The 8,418-nt window shown below is 38.6% G+C and overlaps 2 long non-coding RNA genes across 3 annotated transcripts; one reads left to right on the forward strand and one right to left on the reverse strand.

Annotated features, from left to right (window-relative positions):
• The first annotated feature begins 409 nt into the window (after positions 1–409).
• LOC146718026 (uncharacterized) lies at positions 410–8,021 on the forward strand. 2 transcript variants are annotated; one of them, XR_014921372.1, is made up of 3 exons: positions 410–491; positions 5,212–5,371; positions 7,817–8,021. It is a non-coding gene; the product is annotated as an uncharacterized LOC146718026 (long non-coding RNA). The 2 variants fall into 2 exon arrangements; XR_014921367.1 differs by lacking the exon at positions 410–491 and having other exon boundaries at positions 4,719–5,371.
• On the reverse strand, positions 1,394–4,706 carry LOC146718027 (uncharacterized). The gene is made up of 2 exons (XR_014921379.1): positions 3,720–4,706; positions 1,394–3,337 (listed from the first exon to the last, which is right to left on the reverse strand). It is a non-coding gene; the product is annotated as an uncharacterized LOC146718027 (long non-coding RNA).
• Positions 8,022–8,418: the final 397 nt, after the last annotated feature.

The following is an 8,418-nucleotide window of genomic DNA, read 5'->3' on the forward strand; positions in this document are numbered from 1 at the left end:
CAGCAAGTACCAACGACCGGATTTGGTGTGTGGTAATAACAGGTAAATGAACTTTTTTTTAAATTATTTGAATATATATATGAGTGCCTGTGTATAAATACACAAACAATACACACATGCTTTCAATTGTGTAATTTAAGTGATCTAGTAGCTCTGCTTTGGAAGTTCAGTTCATGCTAGAAATGTGTTTTGGAGTTTGTACGTGTTTTGTCTCTAGGGGCCACCGCATATATTTATATATAAACATATATAAATAAAACCACTTGTTTTTATGTTAGTAATTCCTTTTGTGCATAATTTTATATTATTGTTAATAATAAATTAATTAAAGCAACAAAACAACCTGAAGAGCCGGTTCGGAGCCGAAAGAGCCGGCTCTTTTTAGTGAGCCGAACCGAAAGAGCCGGATCTCTAAAAAGAGCCGGAAATCCCATCACTACACTACACCCATAAAATCGGCTAGTCTGACAGATAAGGAGAAGACGACGGTGGTATGTAAACTGTGTTTTTGTGCTGCGTATTGTTTGTTTGAACGCAGTTTGGATTCTGACCATAGAAGATGTTTTTGTGACACGCCCACCGCTACGTTTGCTATTCGGTTTGGTGTGTGTGTGTGCTGTGGCTCTGCAGGCGTTCACCTGAGTTTGAAGGAATTGCTGTTGCCTTTGTTTTGGATTTTGGCATGCTGCTTATGTTGAATGCTTAAAATGAGTGGATCACAGGCTGCATCTGTTGTTGGATAAACTGAAATTGGATAAGATTAAGGAGTATGCTAGAAGAGAGAATAAAGCGATCAGCAAAGAAGGCACCCACAGCTGTGGCCAAACAGACTGCAACAGATCGGTCTCAGAAGGAGCACCCAACAAACTCCAATGCCACCTCTATCTGTTAAACTGTTTAAATGGAGTGTGAGGCAGACATGCTAAAACAGTGACCTAAAAGCATTACCAATAAACAATGGGATCAATACATAAATGAAAGAAATGCAGCTGATAAAAAAGCCATAAACTACTTTCATTTGTTTAGTGGTGATTGCCAGTTTAGTTGGGTTTTTTTTGAGACACAGAGAGTGAGAGATCCTGTCCTACATTACTTTAAAAAAGAAGATATTTTCAGAGCTGTTGATATATGAAGCTCTGAGCATTGAGTGTTGCATTGTGAGAGTTTCAGTAAAAAGCCTGCAAATTATTGCATTTATACTGGAGAGCAAAGAAAAATTAAATTCTACTTGTACTATGGAAAATCAGTTTCATAAAAGCTACATAAACAGAGCTGAAGAAGACTGCGTTTGTAAAACTAGCGGTAACGTGTGAGAATTATAAGTTATAAGACTGTTTCTGCTATCGATACAATTTGTGTTGTTAATCCTAAATGATTCACGGTGACAACATCATAAGAACAAGGTCATTTTACTCCACACACACACACATTTGGAAAATCACATAGTTTGACCATAAAAATTCCCAGAATAATTAGTATTTGAGATTGCTGAAGCAACATCACTAAAGAAAAATATCCTTGCATGTCACTTTCGTTTAAAAATATAAAAAATGTGAAGTTTTTTTTTTGTAAAACATAAAAACATAAAAACAACAAAACTTAAGACCTTAAGAATCTCCTTATGAATGTTGTGAATATCTAGATCATTGGTGTTTGGATTTGAGGGTCAACAGGGCGAACACTGAGGCTGGGTATTAGAAATACAACATGGCAACATGAGACATGTTAACTCTGAGAACACTAACATCTAGATTAAGGTGTGAGAGGTAAATACATAACAGAAGCTAAAAAGGAGTTGCTTGTCTCTAGTTAAAATAAATTGAAAATAAACTGATTTGAACACGTTTGATGCATTATACAAAAAAAGGTTCATGATATAGTTCACATGATCTAAGCAAGAGTGACTCGGAATCTCAAATGTTAAAGTACACTTACTGATTGTACTTTTACTACATGAGCTAATGTAGATGCTCTAAAAGCACGCTGGCTGAAAAAGAACCACACGTTTGGAGAAACTGTGCTGTAACTTCTCATACTGTGAAGTTTTCTGACAAAAGTGAATTGAAAACTTATGCTGTACAGTTTACTAAGGGGTCCTTTGCTGGGCCATGTGCAATTACACAAAAGAACAAGTTAAATTTCACCATAACACTGACTGGAGAAAAGCCAAATTGGGATTCTAATTGACATTACAACTGAAATCAGTGCTGTGATAGTTAGTTTAAGATCACAACCTGATTTAAAACACAGTCTAACATCAACATTCTTGCCCCTGAAAATAGGTCAGGATGGCCGAAAAATGTACTTTAAAAATGAGATTTTCTTTTTGTTTCATTGGAACAGTAAAGTACCATTACAAAGAAATGAGTACACCTTTGTAGTTAAACCGGGTTTGGAGTTTTTCATGTTTTACATACAGACTTTCTCATTTAAACCATGGTGACTTAAAAGTTTAGCAGCAAGACACTTGTTTCCTTTGTTCCATCAAACATTTCTTTCAGCCATCTGTGTTTATCAGAGCGATATGTGACTAATTTTTTATTGAATCACCAGAAAGTACACAAATACAAGATTAAATATTTTATTTATTTATCAAAGATACATAATTACACATTGATACAATGAATAAGGTGTCTATAAAAATTACACATGGTGTAAGAAAAACATTATAACATACAAATAAGTGTTTTAAGATAATCTGACATACTTTAAAAGCATAAGAATAAAAGTTTTTTTTTTTTTAAAAATCATGTTCTTTGATGATCACATTACATGTATCACATTTTTTAAAGCATAACGTAGGGTGTTCACAAAAACAGTTTTATGATTACTTTTTCCACAGTGCTTGTATGCCTCTTGCAAAACTATGTACTTATCACCATATGACATAATAACTCACGATTATGCAAGACCAGCCATGAAATGTCCGTCGCTTCATTACAATCATTTGTCCCCGCTGCTGCCCTCAGACCCAGTCTGTGGGGTAAAATTGCTTTTTTGGTGGTTCATAAAAAATATCTCAAAAAGCGATGTTAGTGAGGGGACCAGAAACACTGGGTTGCAGAGCAGTTGGTAAGGACTTGTATATTTCTGGAGAGTCTGCAAAAGCTGTCTTGCTCATGCTCCTGATTGGATATGTGGAGCCCGGCTCTGATATCTCACTGGTGGCAGCTAAAGGTAGGCATGCCTTGGAGGCGGAGTTGGTCTCGGGCGCAATCTTTCAAACGAGCCTCACGGCATTTCAGGCAACCTCAGGCCGGAAACAACATCCGGTCACTCGCGGTCAAAATCCACGCAGAGCTGGTGTTTCGCAGGGATCAGGTTAACACATCTGGGTCTAAAAATATAAAGAAAAACAAAAAGAGTTTTAAAACACGCAAACTAGCAAAATATCAAAGGAGCATAACATAACAATAACAAGATGATATGAGATACCCGATGAGGCCATGATAGGTGATGTAGACATGTAATGTATAAACTTTTACGGGAGTTAAAAGTGGAGCTTATATATATTTTAAAGTGTATTGTACGTGGGATAGGCTCCAGCGCACCGCGCGAGCCTGAGAAAAGGATAAGTGGAGGCGAATGGATGGATGGATGGTGTATTGTACCTGTTACAAACCATTGTGATATTTATTTATTTTTTTAAATGAAAGGATTGACAGAATGGTAAAAAGGAAAATGCAAAAATGTAGTTAGAGAGGAAGATTAACACTTACCGAATGATATGCGGATAAGGAAAGAGACGCAAGTTGCTGTTGAAATCGGCCGCTCCCTATGCGAACTCGCAAGCAGTCTGAGCGGCGCCAGTTGTTGATACGTCTGAAGTCAGATCTCTTCTGGGGTTCGAAGATAGTCTTAACATCAGCGGGAGATCGTAAAATCAGAGCTGGAGCGGATTGGCTAACCGGGGTGCGAAGGGAGCGGTGCAAGGGTTATGTGATTGGCAGCGGGGCGCAGTGAGGCGGAGTTGGTCTAAGGGGGGAATTTTCAAACGAGGTAAGCAGCGCATTCGGGACCAGAGCGGGGAGCGAACAAGCAGGAAAAAATTGTGCTCTGGAAGCTGTTGCGGGTCGGTGCGATTAAGAGCGAGGTAGAACTTAGACTCTGCGTAGAATTTTAGAGGTAGCTAGCAAGAGGCAAGTTTTTGAAGAAAAAAAGAGTAAGGAGCTTTCCCAATGTTTTTGGATTATAGCGCTTTTTTTTGGGGAATAGAGGGGTAGCTAACAAGTTATTCTAGGGGTTTTGGAGAAATCGCGGAGAAATTTTTAAAAGGAGTTTTGGCTTTGTTTGGCTGAGCATGAAGGGAGCCGCGGGGCGCTGAATTTCAGAAAAAAGACTAAGGATTTTTTCAGGATTTTCCCTGTTATCGAATATAAGGTTTTGGGAATAGAGGGGGTACCCTAACAAGTTATTGTAGGGTTTTGGAGAAATAGCGGAGGGTTTTTTAAGGAGTTTTCCCTGCTTATGTATCTAAGGAGGGTTAGGGGATCGCGAATTTTTTCTGAGTATGAGTTTTATTCTAAATCTACAAATGCATATAAATCTAAATAAAGTTTTCCCCCAAGGCATATAGCATGTGTTTGTGGCCATACTGAACGTTACAAAAGCACAAGTTTAACTAAACAATTTTAATATGGTTTAATACATTTTTAAACACATGAGCACGGAGCCCGAGAGAGCACGGTCCGGAGACACGGGCGCGCCCCCGCGCGCCCAGGCACACAGCCTCGGGCGCGCGCGCGCGCGCACACACACACACACTGACCCGCCACCAGATGGCGTTTTTTGAGCATAAAAAAAAAATAAAAATAAAAATTTAATTGCTTAAAGAAATAAAAGAATGCTATTTTGATATATAAGAAACTTTCTAAATAATCAATTATATTTTTATGAATATCATATTTTTATGAATATCATATTTTTATGAATATCATATTTTTATTATTTAATTACTTCCTACTTCCGGAGCTCATGAATAATTTAATTAGGGGATAATTTAATTAGGGGTCATAAATCAATTAAGGGGGTCATAAATCACTGCGTTTGACGAAAGGGGTATAATATCACTCTCTTTTGACACCTAACTCTTTCTCAGTCAATTAGCATCAATATTATAGAGCCTAATTACTGTGTAGCTGTGCTTGCTTTCTTTTAGGTGTGACTGATGGTACTACTGTCAGTAAAATTATTGTCCTTGCGTGTCCTAAGGTTTCTGTTGTGGCAGAGATCAGAGGGAGCACTGTTGATGAAGCCACAAGAAGAATGATGGCCTTCATTATGGACAATGCTCTTTCCAGGCAATATAACTTCGTTGGGTGCCATGGAAAGCGGGAATTTCGAGGGCTTAAAGTTTTTGAAGTGCTATATGGTAAGTTCATTAGTTGTAAGATATTTTGTTGATGTTTGAATAACGGATGCTCACTACAGCTGCAGTCATTCAGAATCAACTTTTCTCTCCACCATTGTGAGCGGCTAGCTTCGCAATAACAGAAGTTTGACTTGATTGACGCGGGAATGTTCCCAGTTAGCCTAGCAGTCAGCAAGGAGGCTTCAGCGGTGCATTATGGGATCTGTAGTTTGTATATTATTAGCGCCTCATATCGCCGGGCCATGCATAACAATAATAGTACATCTATATAAAATGATCTTGCGGGCCGGATATAAATGTATGCCGGGCCGGATGTGGCCCGCAGGCCTTGACTTTGACACGTGGTTTAGATAGACTGTACAAATTGTGGAGATGAAACCATCAGCTCATGTTGTTCTGGAGGTTGGTGGCTGCTGGCAGGAATGACCACGTTTCTTTCTGGCTTGTAGCATACTAGAGATGGACCGATCCGATATTACGTATCGGTATCGGTCCGATACTGACCTAAATTACTGGATCGGATATCGGAGAAAAATAAAAAATGTAATCCGATCCATTAAATATCACGAAAGCACCTCACAAAACTTGCAATACGCCGTAACTCACCTCAGAACGTTAGCACGTTGGAGCAGTATGCATCACGTGATAGAGCGGCTGTGGCATGCGGGACCTGTCGGTGGTCTGGATAGCATTTGGAGCTTCGCTAGCAACCCGGCATTTCATCTCCGACAAAGTTATCCCGAGAGAAGTAAAGCAAGTGTGTAAGTCCATCTCTGAATGTTTGTAAAGCATTCCTGCGTTAAGCTTAACAAGCGACTGCCTCTCCTGCTGCTACTTCAATCATGAAACTGCTTAACGATCAGCTGATCAGCTTTTCTGTCGTGAGTCCGTGTCTCTAGTTTGCTTTTGGCCCACTTTGCACCAGAAAGAGGAAACCAGCGGCTGAACAACAGAAGCACGTTTAAGCTTGATCAGCTGTTGTTAGAATTTATTTAATATTACTTTCTACACCAGGATCTTTTTCTACGTAGCTGACGGCTGGTAACTGTGCAGGGGCGGATCTAGCAAAGTTTAGCCAGGGGGGCCGATAGGGCATTAACAGGGAAAAGGGGGCACAAAGACATACTTTTCTTTCTTATTCTCATTTAAAATGTCAAGCTTTTAATAAATAATTATCTGACAGCCAAAGTTTTAATTTGATGCAAAATGAATAGAAGTCCATTACTGTATATAGTAACTATTAAGTCTAATATATATACCCTAGTAAGCTATAGTACTTTTTCCTTTGGGAAGGTACCATCTGTGCAGTCTGCAATTTTGTTGAAGAAAGATGTTGAATCTATTTAATATTTCTTGAAAAATAATTGATTTCTGTGCATTTTTTTCACACTGCATCAAATTAAGGTTGATTACGTCGATTAAGCATCATGAGGTGGAGCGTGAGGGGTGGTTCCCTATTTTTTATTTATTTATTTTTGTTGTTGCTGGGAGTTGGAACCCTATTAGTTAGGTTGCTTAATATTTATGCTAAGTACTCTTTAAAATACCAGAATAGGGAGGATGGTGTAGGTTTAAGTTTATTAGATTGATCAGTATTGCTGAACTATGAAACATTTTTTTTGCATACAGGTATAACAGAATAGCTTTAGTGTAGTTGTTGTTTTAAACTTGAGTATGAACTTATACAAAATGCAGCAAGATATTTAAAAAACAGTTTTGTTGATTAAAAAACACTATATCGGATTCATATCGGTATCGGCAGATATCCAAATTTATGATATCGGTATCGGTATCGGACATAAAAAAGTGGTATCGTGCCATCTCTATAGCATACTTGAAGAAGTCTCTCACTAAACAGTTTTTTGGTTGCTCACAGAATGTGAATAAGCTCCAGGAACTCCAGAGCCAGCCTCTATTTTTTCCAGTGTAATTAGTAACACACTGATTTATCTGATGGCCCTATTTTTGATTTACATGAAAATTATTGGCGCCCGCCTGGCACACACCTCAAGAAGTGGAATCTGTTTTCTCCTTGGTAGATGTAGCCCTTGTTACATTTTACTATTTTGTTTTGTGTTCATTATGAGGTGCTGTACCATGCAAAAAACTGGTTAACCACTTGCCTGTTCTAAGCTCTGTGCCAATCACTGAGACAGCCCACAACACCAGTTATCATTGTAACTATGTAGACATCTTTTAAACATTTGTCTTAAATGTTTTAAGGTAAAATATTTCACATTAATTTAATTTTTGAGTGCCTACTTGGTAAATCATTTTGTAAATAGCTTTTCTGTTTCCATGAATACTCATGGTCTTCAAAGAGTTCAATGTAGGAGGTCAAACAACTTGAACAGCACAACCTCCAAAACAACTTCAGTACTATCGCAAATCTGATTTTGTTTGTGAAAATGCACTAATTTCTTTTTTTTTTTTAATTTCTTTCAGGACCAATGGATTGGTGAATGAGTGAGAAGCTGTGGTTTGCTGCATTTGTTTTTCCTTTAAACTGTATAACATTTATTTGTTATTGTTTTGTGTATACTGTGGACATTTTTGTCAACATGTTCTCCACACAAAAAATGTATTATATAAAAAAGCATACTGTTTTAAAATTTCATAGTAATCAGTATTAATAAAAAAGATAAACTGGCTTTGTTGTACAGGTGATTTAAATTATAGCTTACTTACATTATCCAAAATTCCATCTGGGCAAACACACTTGGGGCCACCATGGAAACTGAGGACAAAAGTAGCTGGGTGCCAGGTGGGTAACCCAAGTGGGCCCCAACCATCAGACCCGCTTCTACCCATCTGGGCCCCATACTCATTTGTTGGCTGGGCCTGATTTGGGGCCCATCCGGGTCCCATCAATAATCCATCTGGGCAAACACATTTGGGGCCACCATGGAAACTGAGGACAAAATTAGCTGGGTCCTAGGTGGGTACCCCAAGTGGGCCCCAAATATCAGATCTGCTTCTACCCATCTGGGCCCCACATATTTTTTTCAACTGGGCCTGATTTGGGGCTTATCTGGGACCAAGCATAA

The sequence above is a fragment of the Copadichromis virginalis genome, linkage group LG1 (assembly GCF_057382275.1).
Source record: "Copadichromis virginalis isolate Kocher_CV1m ecotype Utaka linkage group LG1, C_Virginalis_male_GT1.1, whole genome shotgun sequence".
Classification (NCBI taxonomy): Eukaryota; Metazoa; Chordata; class Actinopteri; order Cichliformes; family Cichlidae; genus Copadichromis; species Copadichromis virginalis.